An 18,929-nucleotide genomic window follows, 5' to 3' on the forward strand; every position below is an offset into this window, starting at 1 on the left:
TAGTATTATTAAGATTATTTTTCAAAATATAAAAATATAAATTCAAAATATTATGAAAATAATATAATATTTAGATGGGGTTTCCGAAGGCCAAACGAGCAGGCGGTTGTCCATGACGGAACGGTATCAGTGTATGTGTATTATAGGGGTGCAGTAGTGCACACTATTGGTGTGCATATTTGTACAATGTAAAAATTAAAACATGTTGAAACACGCAACACGCGTTATAATAGAATTTATGGTGTACATTCGTTTATGTGCACATAGCCAATTAAATTGTTTTCAGCGAATTATTTTGTATGTCGCCGCGCCGTTGCGCTTTAGCATCGGCATTATTATTTATTTTTACTCTCATTTGTTTATTATATTCCGAATATCGGCTGATATGTTAGTCATTATTATAAAGTCAAAACAACAATCGTGTTTCTGTTTACTATCGACCACCGAAGTTAACTTATATTATTATTCATGTAACCAACGAACAGCAATTCATTTATATATATAGATAAGTACGTTATATGTACCTATATCTATGTTAAAATTTATTTTTTTTACCCACCTACATATCTTACAAATTATTTGTGTATCACCTTATGTGAACCTCACGAGCCACCACTGGTTTAGGCGAATTAATCTATCATATTCATTTCTAATTTATTTATACATATAAAAATTCAAAACGTTTTAAATACTTAGTTATACGAATAAATGTATTGTGTGAAATTGTGTATTTATTTTTGTTTTATGTTTTAGTAATATTTCTAGGGATATATTTTGTATTTAAATTTCTCTTTCAATAATTACTTGGTTTTATTTTTATTTTATTTCTAATACATATTTATGTCATAAGATTATTACCACAAGATAAATAATAAAATATATGACGTAATTCAACTTAATTGTTTCACAAACAGTTTTTTTATTGTGTGCATGTCTATGCACAAATAGTTTTAATAATAAAATTGTTTATTGTTTTAACTGAGAAGAAACAAAAAATATTGTTTCGTTTAAGACATATAACTTTATTCAAAAGAAAGTTAATTGAAAAGTACTAAAATCGAACTGGCATGTTGCAAAAGTAGTGAGGTCTAATTTAGCCACTATTTTTTCTTTATTGACTATACATATGCATATTGTACTAAAATTTGAATAGAGCAACTATTATTATTCTGAAAAAGATTTGTTTGACTTCGCGATGCAAAACGATGGAGATAGTGATAAAAACCAAGTGTATTTTTTTCCGTTATATCTCTGCGCAATGAACCCGACGTTTTCCTTTGTTCATTAATTAAAACAAAATTACTTTTATTATTTGACTATATGTCAGATACTTGTTCGGTCAAATTTCTTAACGATATATTTTAATATATTTTGAATTAATGTTTATTCTAAATGCTAAATTATTTATTATAAGTTAAACTTATGTAGCTTTGACATTTGAGCTTGAACAAATAGTGAGTGACAGTAAACATTGTATGTAGTGCGATATTATAATGGCTTCTATAGATATGCATTTTTTACTTTTTTATTAAATAATTTTATCCAATGTGTTCATTGTTCAACTTTAATTACATCAAAGGTTGGGTTGGAAATCAGTATTAGTTGTTATTAGCGTTTATCAAAATTAATTCCAATGATGATTGTTGTTCAATAATTATCAACCTTGTTTGAATTGCAGGCCAAATCCTGTATTACAATCATTCATATGCCAAAATTTTAATACAGCGACAGCGATTACACACAAGTACGACAATGATCTACTTAGCCGAAGATTTAGTCACGGAAAATCGGTTTGCTGTGAAATCGCAGTGCACTGTGGCACTATGGTCGGGTGTTACGTCTAGACGAGGGTGGTTCAATAATGATTAGCGATCGGTCGTGCTTGCGAGGTATGAATATTGATCCGCTGTGTTTAATATTATTTTTCTCTGCAGAAATGATCGAATAAAACTGTGATGTTTATTCATGCTTTATTCTAGACGTCAAGTACACATTACGAGTTATTGGTGTAGCGATTCTGGACACGAGTAAAACACTATGAACATAATAATAATGATAATAGGGCAAATTTTTTGAAAAAAAAAAGTAGTTTTTAAAGTACCAAGGTTCCGTCTGAATATTTAAATTATGCGTGTTCTAACCAAACGATATCTACCGAAACATTTCATGGTTTTATGATACGCCACACAAGTAACACAAATTTAATATGAATAAGACGCAATGTTTTAACAAAATAATGGTCTTACATTAGAATAATACAGTTGTTTATTACATTGCACGTAGAAAATATCGTACTCAACTACTCTCATACATTTTAAGCGGTTTTTATCAATATTTATTTTGTACATTTATAATGGTTGAAATTGATTTAGGTATCTGCATTATAAATATTGTCAAAGTGTTGTACACAAACTAATATAAAATATAATTTTTATTTTTTTTTTTTCGTATTATATTATCTTGCTACGAACACGTACGGTACACGAATATATTTTACAACACTAACAATTTTCACTCCGTAAGTCGAATAAACTAGAATGTAGTCCTGTATAGATAATACGGCTGTTTATCTAAAAGGCGATTAAAAGGAGATGGTGAGAGAGGTGGTAACCGCTATTACAGGCCACGAGCTATTTCCGAATCGGAGATAACGACCACGGTCCGGATTTGTTAAGGTTAGGATGGGATGCTCTGTATTATGAGTACTGATTTAACAACTGCGATTCAGACGACAAGAGGAAATCATCGTACTACCAATCCTAAGCAAAACAACCCACTGAAATTGAACCCTTGACCTAATAAATTTAAGGATTGAAAATCGATAGAAAATATTTATTTTACATTGAAATTAATATTAAAACAATCACAATTGCAAATGATTTTGGTAAAAACTTTTTTAATATTATAATTATTTATAAAAGAATATCGAGTGTTCCTCATAATATGTATTAAAAAGTGATCTTTACGAAGTACTTATAGATCCAGATTATATCGAAATCTTGTAATTTTTTATCAAACATGTTTGTCTTAGACAGACACGTAGCCAGGGAGTAAGTCCATAGGATCTGGACCCCCCCTTGAAATTTTTTAATCTTCCCACTAAAAAATTAGACGGTACTTTGATTTTGTACCAATTACATTTTAAAAGTGACAATAAAAAATCAATGATTCTATTAATATACAAAGAATTTATAGAATACATATTATTTATAGTTCGTTATCGGCGATTGTCCCGTTGTTTGTCTGAATGCATCACAGATATGTATAATTAGATTATAATATTTATATATACATATATATCTGTGGGAGGTATAAACTAAAGATAACATATTGATTTTCTTTGTATATCTAACTAAACATAGTATTAAATTTATATTTTTCAATGATAATAATTATTATTGGACTATTAACTACCTATGACAGTTACCAAGAAGTAAGAACGTTCAGTTTGTCTTTTAAATGTGCGGTGTTATCGAGTAGGTACATAGAACATATACTTATACGCACACAGGTCGTTTTGAGTAGAGTTTTATTTGTTGTTGTTTTTTAAAACTTTCCGTTATGAAGGAGATGTATGCTTGACAATTATTTTAAAACAACTTCTAAAAAGTGTGTGACTAATGTGGAACCAAAAAATGAACACGCAGGCATCGGAGAAAACTTAATAGCTGTTGATTCATCAAGTAGTTCAACTCTTAGGGGCGAACGCAGAAAAAATTTCAGGGAGGGGGGTTTGAAAAAATTTAAAAATATTCATAAATATTAAATAATTGTATTGTATACATCAATTTACAAGCCAGGGAAACTTTTAAATAACTAATTATTTTTTTAAATTTATTTATTAGTAATACATTTGTAGGTTAGATAATTCAATTTTTATTCCTGATATTTTGGTGGGGTATTTAACTCAACTCTAGTATTACAGGTAGCTAAAGATGTGAGTACCTACTTCTATTTGTTATGATTTTTTTTCTCCCAACATTATTGGTAGTTGGTGATTTTATGTTGGACCCTCCCAAACAAAAATTCTGACTACGTGCCTGGTCATAGAGATGCCTATAAATAACAATAACCATTGTATATAGAATAGGTTAGAAATTATTTCAATTAATATATATTTATATATAATTTGAAATATTTTAAATATATGAAATATTATTAATGTTAGACTCTATAAGAAAAAAAAATTTAAACCATTTTTATTGATTTAATAAGTACTACAGTGGCTATATAGAGTTTATTATCAATGATTTATAACATTTAAATTGTTTTCAGAATGTTTTATGGTTTCTGGATTATTATTGACATCTCAATTACAAAAACCACAAAATGACAAAGCGTCTTATGATGATTTATACTTTGTAGGGTATATTAATATATAATATGCAAATATATTTATGTAAAATATTAATTTACTTTATACTACAATGATTTAAAATTTATTAATCAAATAAAAAATAAATAATTTTAATGTTCTGTAAATAATGATGTTTATTTTTTAATGTTTAAAGTAAAATTAATTTAGATTTAAAATGTTTTGTACATATTTCACTATTTTTAATTTTATAATTTTTAAATATTTTCTAATAGTTGACAAACTTTTCATATTTTATATCATTGTTTTATTATTAAATTATTGAATTATTTGTATTTATTAAATATGTCGTTTTTGATTTGTAATTTTTTATTATTGTTTTAAATAGAAAAAAAATGTTGTTCCTATATAAATGATTAAGAAATAAAAAAATAAAATGGAAGGAATATTAATGATTTAATTGATGTAAACTATATGTAATTAAAACTTAAAGAGATTGTAAGATAAAAATAATTATTAAAACCGAAGACAAAGAAGCCTATTAAAACTTATTAGACTTTTATTAATAATTTAATGGACTTGATAATCAGTGGGATATGAACGATTAAGATCTACAAATTTTAAGTTTGTTATTTAATTTCAGTGATACCAAGTAAAATATCACAATACAATTATTAATTTTTTACATATAATTAGTAGATTTATAACAAAAAGGGATCTTTTATGTTCGAAGTAGGTAGTAGATTATAAATAATGAATTTTATATAATGGTTAAAAAACCAGGAAATTAATTTTTTTTAAAGTATTAGGCAATAATTAATTTTTGGAACAAAAAATTATAAAATATTTAAATTAAACGTTTTGATGTTAAACAATCAATAAAAGTTGTAATATCTATTTTATAGAACAACTTATTTCATGAGTATTTAATATTAATTTCTATTAAACCATGTATTTTAAAAATTTACATTTACGTGTATGCATACTTTCACATATTCACGTACTTATTTATTGTAAAATTTTAATAATTTTTTAAAAAATCATAATATTGTTTAGAATTTTAAATGAACAATGTAATTAAGTAAAAGGGCGCAACATTTGCTAATCATTTAATACACATATTTGGTTTATTTGTAACAATGAATTTCAAAAAACCTTAAAACAGATACTGTTGTGTTTGGTTAATCAAATTACATGTATGAATAAAGACTGATTTTTAATTTTAATATTGTAACGAATTTTTCATTGTTAAAAAGATTCATCACAGGATTTAGAAATTACTATAATTTAAAATCAGTTTTAACACACAATACCTACCCTGTATTCGCAAAATATATAAATATATAAATGTAAGAAAATGATTAGATAAATTGTAAAAAATGACAACATTTCTATGTCGGGTAAGTCTCCACGGCCGAGTGAGATAAAATGATTGATGAACAATATTACTGTATTGGATCTTTTAAACTTTAAATAAACGAACTATTACTCGTAAAAACGATTCTGAGTAAAGTTGATCCACCCGATCAGTTTATATTTCTAAAGATGATTAACCTAGAATGAAATTTCTGCATAAGGTAGGATACGTAGTGTTACGGCATAAAGGAGTTTGTTACGATTAGTAAGTGTTATCAAATAACAGCCAAATTACTGATATCGAATAATTGGAATTAATTGAAATATTCGATTTTGTAAGTTTTCAATCTCTATTGCTTATAAAAAACTATTTTGTAACTTTTAATGTTATCTTAAAAAAAAATTTTTATTTGGTTTTCAAGCTTTAACTATAAAGATTGAAAATTTTATAATATTGTAACTAGAAAAATGTAGTAAATTTTTTTCAATTTTGTCAAAATTTTATACTCCAATGCGCATATATTATATTTTTGAAATTATGTTCCAATTGTATTCATTAATCGTTGAGAAATATGTATTTTTAACTTTATATTAAATTTCTAAAACTTTTGTTAAACCAAAGTAATTTTATTAAATCTTATAAGTTATACGAATAAAAGCTTAGGTGAAATTTTCTAATATTAATAAAAAGCTCAATAAAGTCGAAAGGTTTTGAAAATTATACCCCGTATAGTGAATTGCAATGTAAGCATTAAATGAAAAAAAATAGGAATGCCGTAAATATTGTCGGTTTTTTGTAATTTTTCGTCAGTTTTTCGCAATTATTAAAACTATAAAATATGATTCCTCTAACAATAAGCTCTTAAGATTGTGATGATCGGAGAAGTTCTTTTGGTCAAAATCATGTAAAGAGACACAAAAAAAAAATTAAATCACATATTGTTATAAATTCAAGTCCTTGTTTCACTTAGAATCTTAGAAAGAGCAAGCCAAGGGATTTTTTATAGTAGTTTTGACTTAAAATTTAATTTTACTAAACTATAATTGATTGGAATTTTCTAAAAGTGGAGCATTGTCTGTAAATTCCAAAGGTTTAGTTAAAATATCACAAAACTTAAGTAATATTAAAAAAATGCTTATGTAAGTATTTGGTAAGCGTTTCAAGTAGCTTCGATTAATTCTTTAAAAATAACCATAATATAATTATTATAATTAATAAAAACTCAATGAAATATCGAAATTTAATTATCTAATATTTAAATTAAGATTGTGATTTTTTTCGATATTTTAATTTTACTTACAACAAAGAAAAATTTCCTATGAATCTTGTGTTCAGTTTTTAAATCTTAAGTTTTAAAATTGAAAGTGATGTGGTAAACTCACACGTGTTTATTCTGTACGAAGTATATATTAATTGTTACTGTAATTTGCAGTTTATAGGTTAGAAGAGATTCTAATATTATAAATAGTAATGTCCATTAGATGTCATTGATCATCGATTTGCGTCTTTCAAAGTCACGGAGGCGATCATCAATTCACGTCATATTACCGACCCCTACATTTTCCACACTAAGCCTAAAAAGTCATGCTGTGGCACCGTGTGCAAAACATTGTATAAATATGAGTAGAAATTCTCTTTAGAAATTAGATGTATTTCAGCTTAAAACTATGCTTCTCGTTGCCCCGTGTGGTAACCTTACCGGAAGCCTCTAAAGTTTTTTGTTTCACTTATTATAAATATTATAAAAATTAATTAATTAAGTATAAAATATAAGCTATTAATTTATGTGTTTTTTATTCAATTACTCAAATATATCACTATATGTAACAATGTGATTATACTTATATATAAGTTGTAACGTCATAAAATATAATTGTGAGTAACTGATAACAGTAAGTGTTCTACACATACGTGTCAGGCCACTACAGTTTTATACATTTTCTAATACAAAAAGGTTTCAGATTTTATAATTGTTATGAAGTTTTGTCATTTAAGTAAATCGGAAATATGTAATAATTTTTTTTTTATGCAATCAGATGTGCGTGCATTCAATTAGCCTATACGTAAAATAACCGTAAGTAAGAACTAAATTATTTAACACCAAAATTATGTAAAGACCGATTACTACCTATTTATATTTGCGTTCGTAAAACTTGAATTTACGTATAATATGTACACATTTTTTATTCATTTGCACATGAACTCCATGTTCACATACGTATTAATTCATTTTTTCAATCCAGATCTCTTAAGTATTCATAGCAATATATTGTTTAAAGACTTTAGATAAAATGGAAATAAATGCTACTGAAAAATCAGTTTTATTGTACACAGTTTTGAAATAATATTTTAATCCACTTTAGATGTGAGCTGTCAATCGAAGTTTTGTAAAAAAATACTCTGAAAAAAAAGTATTGGAAGTTCTAATGTTAAATATATGTATGATATTGATATTAAATTTTGTTTTAAATTAAAATAAACAGTACTATAAATCATTAGATTAGAATTTTAGATGAAATAACATAAAGTTGGATTTTTTTTATAACTATAATATATTTTCCCTGTAATGTTTTTTTTTAACATTTTTCATATATAAATTTTTTAATAACTCTCTTTGTTTCGGAATTCTAATTTAATGAAAAAATATAAGAAAACAATACGTTTCATTTGGATCAAAAATCTATTCGTAATGGTCAATAAACTTTTATACTTTTATTTTTTATTACTTTTGATGGACGATAGAATTGTTATTAATTTTTCAAGTAAAATTCAATATACTGTTATAAATGAGTATAACTCTTCTAGATTTATTTTAGCATGCTTATCATGAGAAGCAAAGAATTACACGATGGAAAAAAAGTTCAGAGAACTGTATTTCTTTAGTGGGAAAAATACTAGTTTTAAATAATTTTCTAAATATTTTTAAGCATGCTTTTTTTTGTAATCATCTTTCTATTTAAAAATGTTTAGTATAGTTGTATATGTTACTACCTAGTTTATTGCTCAGTAGGTAGTAGAAAAACTGGTTAAATAGATTTTTAAAAATAATTACAATTTTTTTATTTATTGTTTAATATTCGAACAATATTACTATACTTTTTATAGAAATATGTATGTAATTAGAGTAACGAAAAATACTAATATCATATTTTTATTTTTTTATTTTATACTTATAAATGAGATTCCATAAATGATTGGTTTGGTTTGGTGGAGTATTATTCCAAATTCGGGTTTTAAGGTGTACAATATTTTATCTTGTTCATTCCAATGGCTATTCTTAATAATCGTGTTAAGACCAACGATATACACGAGTAATACACTTATAAATTAATTGTAACACAATTAATAAAACAATAATTATCATTCGATGGCAGTTGAAAAATACACTTTTTGTGTACTTACAAATATTATTTATTTTAATTTATTTTTCAAAAATATATAATTCTAATGAATACGTAAAAACACCAGCATATTATTGGTAACAAAAAAATAAATCATGCGGGATATTATCTTTATTACTTTTATTATTACGTGACATTTTTTTCTTCTTATTTATAAATTAATGAAAAACATTTTAGAAAACGATAATGATTATAGTCATCATGCAAAACGTGTCACGCGTAATTGTTGAGTATTAAATGTATTTTGTCAGCAGGTCATTGTTGTCAAAACGACCAAAGAGATTTATTATGTTTCGAGTTTTATTAGTTATTATGAATTATTATGAATCAATTTGATGACCGTTTTCTAAACGTAATAGATTTAACGATTTTTGTTATTGAGAATTCGTCGTTTTGGTCTTGTACAGTATCTGACATTTGAACGAGTTTCACTTATTAAATATTGTGTTTAAGTATATAACGTTCCGGCAACAACCGTTATTGATACAAAACCAAGCATTGTGAGATGATGATAATAATAATATTTTCTAAACAAATCGATTACGATTTTCGATAATTCTGACACAGACATCGTCTTTAAGTGAATAAATAATATTTATTTTTATTTTCGTATAATGGATATTATAACAATTTCAAGTGCACGCTGATTTCATTGGATGTTTATACTGCATAAGTTAAAGACACTCGGTATGCGGAATCTACAATACCTGTACAGTTATAATATCGCAACGTTTTTTCTTGTATATTCTAGTTTTGTTTGAAAATTCTGTGATTTTTCGAACATATTATTCATATTAAATACGATAAAATATACCTGTATTATACGCTGAAAATTAATGTGTAAATAATATTTTTAAACCGCCGTCGAGTGGAATATAAAATTCAAATAAATAATAACCATCATATTATGTACCCCTTTATAACACCTTTAAAAAAGGTTTACTGATGGCCTAAATTATCGTGGTTAAACAAATTGCGGTAGATACTTTTTTTCGGTGATTCAATTTGAAAACCAATATTTTTATTATTGATATCGTCAGAACTGAAATTGACCCAGGGGCGTGAAAAAAGGTTGTCTGCAGGTGTCACGGTTATAAAATTCCTTCATTTTTTATACAATATTAAGTGAGTTACAACAATTGACGCCTAAAATATTGATACCATTCAATGGATATTAATACTTTAAAATATTTTGTTGTCCATCCCTCATAAACACTGCTTATTAGATGTATACGATTAGTAATACGATTATATTCATCGATATGAATCATGCAATAATTATTGCATACAGAACATGATGATGCATTTTTTATTTACATTTATAATAATCGTATTAATAGTTAATTATTTTAATAATAATTTTATGATCATTAATCCAATTAGCAAAGTTCGACACCGAAGTTTTAGATATTGCGACCACCTTGGTAATGCATTATAATCCCGAGGGTTGCATACATATACCCTTATAAAATTGGATTCAATGTAAAACAATTTTGAAGTAAAGATGTGATATAATAATAGTTATTGTTTTTAACATGAATCATTGATATGATAAGAATATGTATAAGTTCATAGATAATAAACCATGTCATAATGATCATAATATAATAATTATTTATGATTATTCAATTTATTTAATAAGTGAGATATTTGTTTCTCAACTTTTTTTTATTTAGATTTTGCAGATACACATCATCAATACGTATATTCGCAAATGCTGATGGAGATTTTCGTTTATTCGAGCGTAAATTTTCTTTATTTAAATTTATTAAAAAAAAAAAAAAATTGAATTACAATTATAAGTGATCCAAAATCGGTAATAATTTTTTTGCCAGGTTTCTAAAATTAGAACATTTTTATATTTTAATTTATTTTTGATTCTGATATTTTAAAAATGTGCGTTAATTAACCATTACATTGTAAGTCGACCAATACTATTTAGAGATATTCTGAGGCTGACTCAATATGAACATAAAGAAAATATTCTGCGAATCTCGGATTAGTTTGGGGATGAATACTTGTTGACAACCGTCGAAACGGATGGAGAGTTGCCAAACAGGTATCGAGTTTTAGTTAGAGACTGGAGTTCCAGGTTAGTAATTTTTTAACTTACAATACTTATAGGAAAATCAATAAAAAAATAAAATAAAGCATTTATAATTGTGAGAAGGAGATGAGTATTTAATAATATATTGGCGCGGAGAAAGCTTGACGGGTGTACAACTCCAACAGAAAATTAATGAAAAAACAAAACAAAAATAGGAAAATGATTTATAAAATGTATATACATAAATATATGGAAATTCTTCTGCGACGAATGTCTTTTTTTCTTTTAAATAATATTACGAATAATATTAATAATAATAGATATATTCGACAGAATACCGGTCAGTAAATATATCATCATTTTTACCTCTTATGCTTCGTTACCCTCGTCGATTTATCTATCCATTGACGAACTCTCGTCTTGGGACTTTATTGTGATATTACTCCATTCTTCGGATTGACATTTTCATGTACAAATAAAAAAAAAATGTGTTATTTGGGAATGAAGTACCTACTGACGGAGTTGTATCCACCGGAGCATCTGAGTTGGGTCCCGGATTTTTATATGTACTGTACTAGTTGAGTCCTGAATTATTTTAGGTATTACACTAGGTCCTGAATATTTTTTGGTATGTACTACTTTATGCTTACATTTTCCTTCCCAATTTAACAAACTTAGAATTGTCTATGATCTATTTAGACCACAGGTATGGTTAAAAATATTTTTATAGTTTTATTTTTGTTTTTTAGTTTCTTTTCCATTAAAATATAAATTATTAGAATTGTGTCGGTAAAAATATTAAAAATCTTAAAATCATTATCTTCTGTATATATAAAACAGTAAGCTGATTGACTGCTATCAACGCACAGCTCAAACCATTGGACGGATCTGGCTGAAATTTGGCATACAGATAGCTATTATGATGTAGACGTGCGCTAAGAAAGGATTTTTCGAAATTTTGAATTTAAAGAGTTGAAATCGGTTTAATATTTTTTGACCAGATCGATAACTGCGCTATTGAAAATGAATTATATTAAATAAAACTATTAAAAAATTATTAAAAAACTATTAATTTTATTTTTGGTAGTAAATGACGGGTATTGCATAAATATTAAACAAAAAAATCCCGCAACAGGTGCCAAAACAAATAAGAATGTTAGTTCAAAAAATTATTATGCATATCGGTTGATGATTAGACGCAATCAGGACTAAGTTATTTTACGATGCATAAGCTTTGTCAACAATTCATGGTCGAAATATATATAAAGATAGATAGCGAACGATTTCGATATTTCGATACTTGGGATTCAATCAAAAAAATCTGCGTGTGGAAGATTCTCAAAACAATTGGTAGATATCAGTGATGGGAAAGTTACTACAGATGAAACGGGATGTATAAAATTACCAAACGATTTCTGCACAATCATTTATTCGCAAGATGCTCTCATTGACCAGATATGTCCCAGTGTACACAGACAATACACAAATCATAAGTGGCTGGCAGAAAGAGCAATTTTAGTAGCAAAAAATGTGGAGGTCAACGAATTGAATCTCAAGATACAAAATTTGTTACCAGAAAACTTGGTGTCATACAAATCTAGATACAGTTTGGGATGCTACTGAAGTTGTAAATTATCCAACAGAGTTTTTAAACTCATTGGATTTACTAGGCATGCCACCGCATAATTTACAATTGATCATTACAATTTACCATCGATAAAATACCTCCTTCAGAGTCATTTAAAGTTGTAATACATGCAGATAAAAAAACCACCAGAAGAACATAGAGGCAGGTATAATGCACCAACGGCAAATGAAGTTGCTTTAGTGTTAGTAGATCAGCAGTTTGATCGAAGAGACATCATCCTCGAAAACCGAAGTAACTCACTTCACCGTATCAGTGAGATACATCGAGCATACGACGCACTGCAGTATCCTTTAATGTTTTGTTGGTGAGATAATGGGTATGCAATCAATATACCACAACGCGATCCAAAAACCAAGTTACCGCTTAAAAAAACTGTCTTTGCATCAAGTTTTTACTCATATAGAATAATGGTCAGAGAAGGGGAAGACAACTATTTAGTTAATTATCGTTCTCTTTTCAGTCAATATTTGGTAGATGAATACGCTAAAATTGAAACTGAAAGATTAAATTACATCAAAAACAAACAAGCCAAATTGCGTGCAGATAGTTATATTCATTTAAAAGATGCGATTGGACGACGAGACATAGAAGCTAATCAGTTAGGCCAAATGGTTATACTCCCGTCAACTTTTACTGGTGGGCCAAGGTACATGCACGAAAGAACACAAGATGCTATGATCTACGTTAGACATTACGGTCGTCCTGACCTTTTTATTACTTTTACATATAATCCTCGCTGGGACGAGATAAAAGAGCTCTTACTTCCCGGTCAAAGATCATATGATCGACATGATATAATTGCAAGAGTGTTTTGGTTAAAAGTCAAAAAGACCATGAACTTATTGACAAAAAGTAAAATATTCGGAGAAGTGAGATGCTATATGTATTTAACAGAATACCAAACTGTAGAGAGGTTCAGGTAGTTGTAAGCTATAACTTATCGAATAGGTTATGATAATAATCATTATCTTAAAAACTAAATTAATATGTATAAAATATTATTTCAAAAATCTTAATTAATTTAAATTTCAATAGATTTAACAAAATTTAATCTTGGCAGGTTACATACATTTATATACTTAAACCCGGCAACGACGGGTAATTCAGCTAGTATAATATAAATATAAATTTATGGACAAGAAACTAAAAGACAAAAAAAAAATATAAAAAATATTTTTAACTATGCATTTGGTTTAAATAGATAATAGACAGTCCTAAGTCTATTAAAATGGGAAGGAAAATGTCAGTATAATAAAGTACTTGCCAAAAAATATTCAAGAACTAATGTAGTACCTATACAAATCCGGGACTCAATTAGTGTAGTACCTAAAATAATTCGGGATCCAACTAGTGTAGTTATTTTAAATTCGGGAACTAATTCGGATTCAGCCGTATCCACGATGGTGGTTTGACGACAAGAAAGCGAGATGCCGATTACACCGTTTTGCGTTACTATACTCGTAATATAATGATTTTGGACTTGTCACTTAATGGTGGACTGATTTATTTGTATTTCCGCAATAGTATCGATAATTATTTCGTTTACGATCTTATACAATTACCAAAAACAATTAAAAATAGAAATATATCAAAATATAACTCACATAATGAGACCAGCTAACATGTACGTGGTTTTTCAAATATTTTGCTGTCTAAATTAGTGAAAAAACGCTCAAAATAAGCTGTAAGTTTTCTTATTTCTTATGCACACTTACTTAATTAAATTGTTATTTATCAAATTTTTCAATTATTATTACAATAGAAAGTGTCTTATTATTATTATAAGATAATATTATCATTAGCAAAAGACAATCGTGAATTCATGACTCATAGATCATTTTAATTAGTAAATGTAAGATAAATCTGGTGGGCCGTAAAATTATTTAATGCGGGACGTGAGCTGGGCATTCTTGTGCTAGATTATAATTTCCCAACGGTTTCATTAAAACATGTAGAGGAAAACAATAAATTAAGTAAATATAATACATTTCTTATTTTCTTTGGCATTTACTATTGATAGTTAAATTTTTAGAAAATCTTTTACCCAGTGCAAAATTTATTTTATTACAAAATTATTGGTAGATAGTTCAGTATTATAAAATCAATGATGTGAAACGTAATTGTATCGAAATAATACTAAACAGAAAAGTGTATGTAGCATAAATAATTTAGAAAAAGTTCATTGCTTTGTTCACCGACGAGTTGCAAATCATTATTCTATGAGTATCTACGGATGGACAAACAATTTTTACTAATAAAATGTTTGTACAAAATGGCTATGAAAAATAAAAAAAAGCTTTCAAATATATAACGGAAAAAATGTATGTTGGCCTGTAGACGAAATCTATTATCATGAATCTGTTACTATTTGTGTAGTTCAATTTTTAACACTAATTTACGTAACCGCATTATCGAGTACGTAACAAACCTACAATATTACCGTTACATCGTAGAATGAAGGTATTACGAATGAGAATTAAATGAGAATTAAGTCCCGACCAATGCAATAGGAAATTACGTTCTTCATCCCTATGAACGACAAAACATATCGTACTCTTACTTAATACAGATATCGTTTACTTACGTATTTTATATTTATGTATTATATACTAATTATATATAATATTTTCATTACGTGTTGGTGTAAGATGTTAGACATTTGTACGTATAGTAATATTATGTCGACCGTGTCGCATATTCCGTAATAATTGGACCGTGTCACGGAAAGTCACGTAAATATCGAAATGATATAATTTTATTTTTATATCTTGTATATATAGTGGTGAATAATGATTTTTTTTTTTTTATTCAAGCGGTGGCGATTTGTATTACTGAAGGCTGACGGTCACTGAAGGTACACGGGTACACGAGACATAACGTATGTATAGAATCCAATTATAAAACTTTTGTGTCACATAGTCAGATCTGCGAGAAATATGTATGTAAAGGAAGGTGCTTATGCATGTATTGATGATAAGCGTTTGTGGAATTTATTTGATTCTCAATCTCAATGGAAACCTATTACGTTCGGGCAAATAGGTTTTTTTTCTCTCCGCACGGTACTACTATACAGCCTGCACGAATGTTGTCTACTCTTCACCTATCATAATACCCACACTGCAGTACGCGTAGAATGCTTTTCGAGATGTTCTGACCGAATACAATGAGGTAAATTATGTTAAATTGTATTTCTTGACAACGGACGAATATAAATGTAATTCGAAATATTGTGTTTACGCGTAAACGTAAGCAATACATTTTTACCTATTTATAATATGTTAAATATTTCGACTGAAAATTATTTCGAAGAGGAATCCGAGTAGTTATATTAAGAAATTATTATAAGCATGATGTTCATTTTAATTGTCAACACCACGATTTATCAGATTACTTGTATTGCTTGTAGTAATTGATGTCGCAGTAAAAATCGAACTTCCATAAAAAATAACACAAAATGGTAATTAAGATGGTATATTATTCATGATATATAAATATGTGAGAAAAAATAAAGAGGATTAATTGTAATAATTCTTTGGGTGGCTTGGTTTGAGCTGAACCTATATAAATATGGTAAATTTGTGCTCTTTTGAATTTCGTCGACTGCTCTTTAAACTTGTTTAATAGTGTTTTGATGTAATTTCTGATGCTGGGAGTTAAAAATCGTTTTGAAGTGTTATATTTAAGATAAATTAGGGAGCTTTTGAAATAATTATTAAGATTATTGATTAAATACTTGTATTTTTTTCGTTAATATGCGTTTTGGAGGCAGATATCTGACAAGGTATAAAGTATGAGTTGATGTATAGTTGCTGTTTATATACATGGGCGTAGCTAGGATTTGAATCAGGGGAGAGTAAAATAAAACATATTTTTATTTTTACAAGTATTTATATAAATATATATATATATTATAATTTTTACATTATAACAATGTCAATCGTCTTGGATCATCGCAAAATCTCCTTAGAATTTTCTGTTGCAGCTCTTCTTTTTTTTTCGTCAAGCAGTTTTCTATGCACGCTTAGTATGCAGAGACCTAAAATAATTTACATTGTATACAATTAATATCATTTGTATTGATAAAAAAACAACTGTTTTAATTTACCATTCAGACGATTTCCCGTCATCGTTGAACGCAACCAAGTCTTTACCCTTCTTAAGGTACTGAATGACCTCTCAATAGTACTGGTTGTACATGGCTGAGGTAACATAATGTACAAGGCTTGCTTTATTTTAGGAAAAAAAATATCTGTTTCTTCCACTATATCACTCATTTCCATGTCTGATAATTTTAGCAAGTTTTTTCTCCTTTCAAGTGTTGTACCACAATTCTGCTTCACTATCCAAGTCTTAAATTTGGTAATAATCGGCAAAATTATTTATTTTGAGTTTAAATTATTTGATGTTCATATCTAATATATTTGAAGGGTGTAATAAAAAAAATGAAAAAGCTGGTAGGTTTTCATCAGAAAACCTCCAATGAAGATATCAATGAATCCAAGTTTGGAATTAGCAGATACCTCTTCCAGTATTCTGCTGAATTTGATGCTGGAGAATTTGAACAATGTTGTTGTCGTCCGGCAATCCTAGGAAGATTAATTTCTGCTCCTATATTCTCAGCTGTTACGTTTGTAGCAGTTAAGATTTCTTGGATTTCCGCGTCAGAATTTTCACGGTGATCTTTCACTACACTCATTATTTTTTTTATATAATTTGAGTATTTCAGCAGGATTATACTCATTATAAAAATACTTTTATTTGCTACAGAATGCAATTGAAAAGCAACCTTTCTTGTAGCAGTGTTCCCAACTTTCGACAATTTGTCTAAAGCACGTACAATTATCTCAAAATTTTCTTTGAAAATTGAAATATTTCTATATTTTTGAGACCATCGTGTCTCACAGAATGCTGGTATGTTTGGGATACATTTTCTACGTAAAACAGATTCGCGAAAGAAGTTTATAATATCCTTTACTGTTGAAATTGTGTTACGTATTTCTAGAACACAATTTAAATCATTGACCACTAAGTTCAATTTATGACTTGCACAGTAAAATTGATTGCACTCCATTGATCTTCACTGCCATAGTTGCGCAACCATCGTAACCTTGTTCAACAAGCTTCGTTCTATCGAGACCTCCGTTTCGAATAAAATTATTTATTGCATTTGCTATATTGGCAGCATGCATGGCATGTAGTTCAATGAAGCCTAAAAATTCTTCTCTAATGGCCCTTTTCTCATCATTAAAAAATCTAATTCCAATAGACAATTGCTCTGTACCTGAGATATCGGTGGTCTCGTCAGCCATTATACTAAAAGCTACAGCTTTTTTGACATCATTCATAATATAATCTCTGATTAGAAAGCCTAAGGTAGAAAGCCTAGTTATTTTGTCAAAGAACTCATACATATATTAAAATAGGATATTTCAAAGTATGTATAATTTACCACCGCTTAATGGTCTAAAACGAAAAATACATGTTAATATGAGTAGTTGGGTGCCAGTTAAAATTGCAAAAGTAAAAATCGCAAAATATTTTAACAGCGAAAAGTAAAAAATATACCTGGATATATCTTTATAATATAATAAGTAATAATTAATATATTAATTATTATATTATAAAGGTATACCCACTAACGAAAATAATTTCTTTCTTTTTGGTATTAATGTTTTCGCTGTTAAAACATTTCGCGATTTTTATTTTCCCTATTTTATTTTCGTAATTTTTACTTTCGCGATTTTCACATGAACTCGAGTAGTTAAGTACTAAGACGTGCTAAGAAATTTTTTTAATTTTAATATAAGATATGTACTTATCATCAAATAACTTTCATATGTCCATCGTATTCGTGTACACTGTTGAAAACTTCTATTTGCGTGAATACAGAACGATACGGCGAACTACTACACTGCTGCTACACTAAATTATAACAAGTATGTGGTATGCGTATGCGTTTTGAAAAAGTAATTATATCTAGTTTATCGCATAAAACGATTAACGTTAAACTCGTAATTCAAATAATCTACAGATAGACCATTGGATAACACATAAAACGTCAAAACGATTACACGTATAGATAACACTCTGTCTCACTGAACTATTTTTAGACTTTTATCTTATTTAATTTTTGATTTTAATGTAAAACTTACACGTTTGTT

General features: G+C 27.6%; 1 protein-coding gene and 1 pseudogene across 2 annotated transcripts in view; both read right to left on the reverse strand.

Moving 5' to 3' along the window:
- LOC112686855 overlaps positions 1 to 18,929 on the reverse strand; it is a 167,485-nt gene that overhangs the window by 63,382 nt on the left and 85,174 nt on the right. The window lies entirely within an intron of this gene.
- On the reverse strand, positions 16,716 to 17,957 carry LOC112686853 (annotated as a pseudogene).

The sequence above is a fragment of the Sipha flava genome, unplaced genomic scaffold (assembly GCF_003268045.1).
Source record: "Sipha flava isolate LNK unplaced genomic scaffold, YSA_version1 325_pilon_pilon, whole genome shotgun sequence".
Lineage (NCBI taxonomy): Eukaryota > Metazoa > Arthropoda > Insecta > Hemiptera > Aphididae > Sipha > Sipha flava.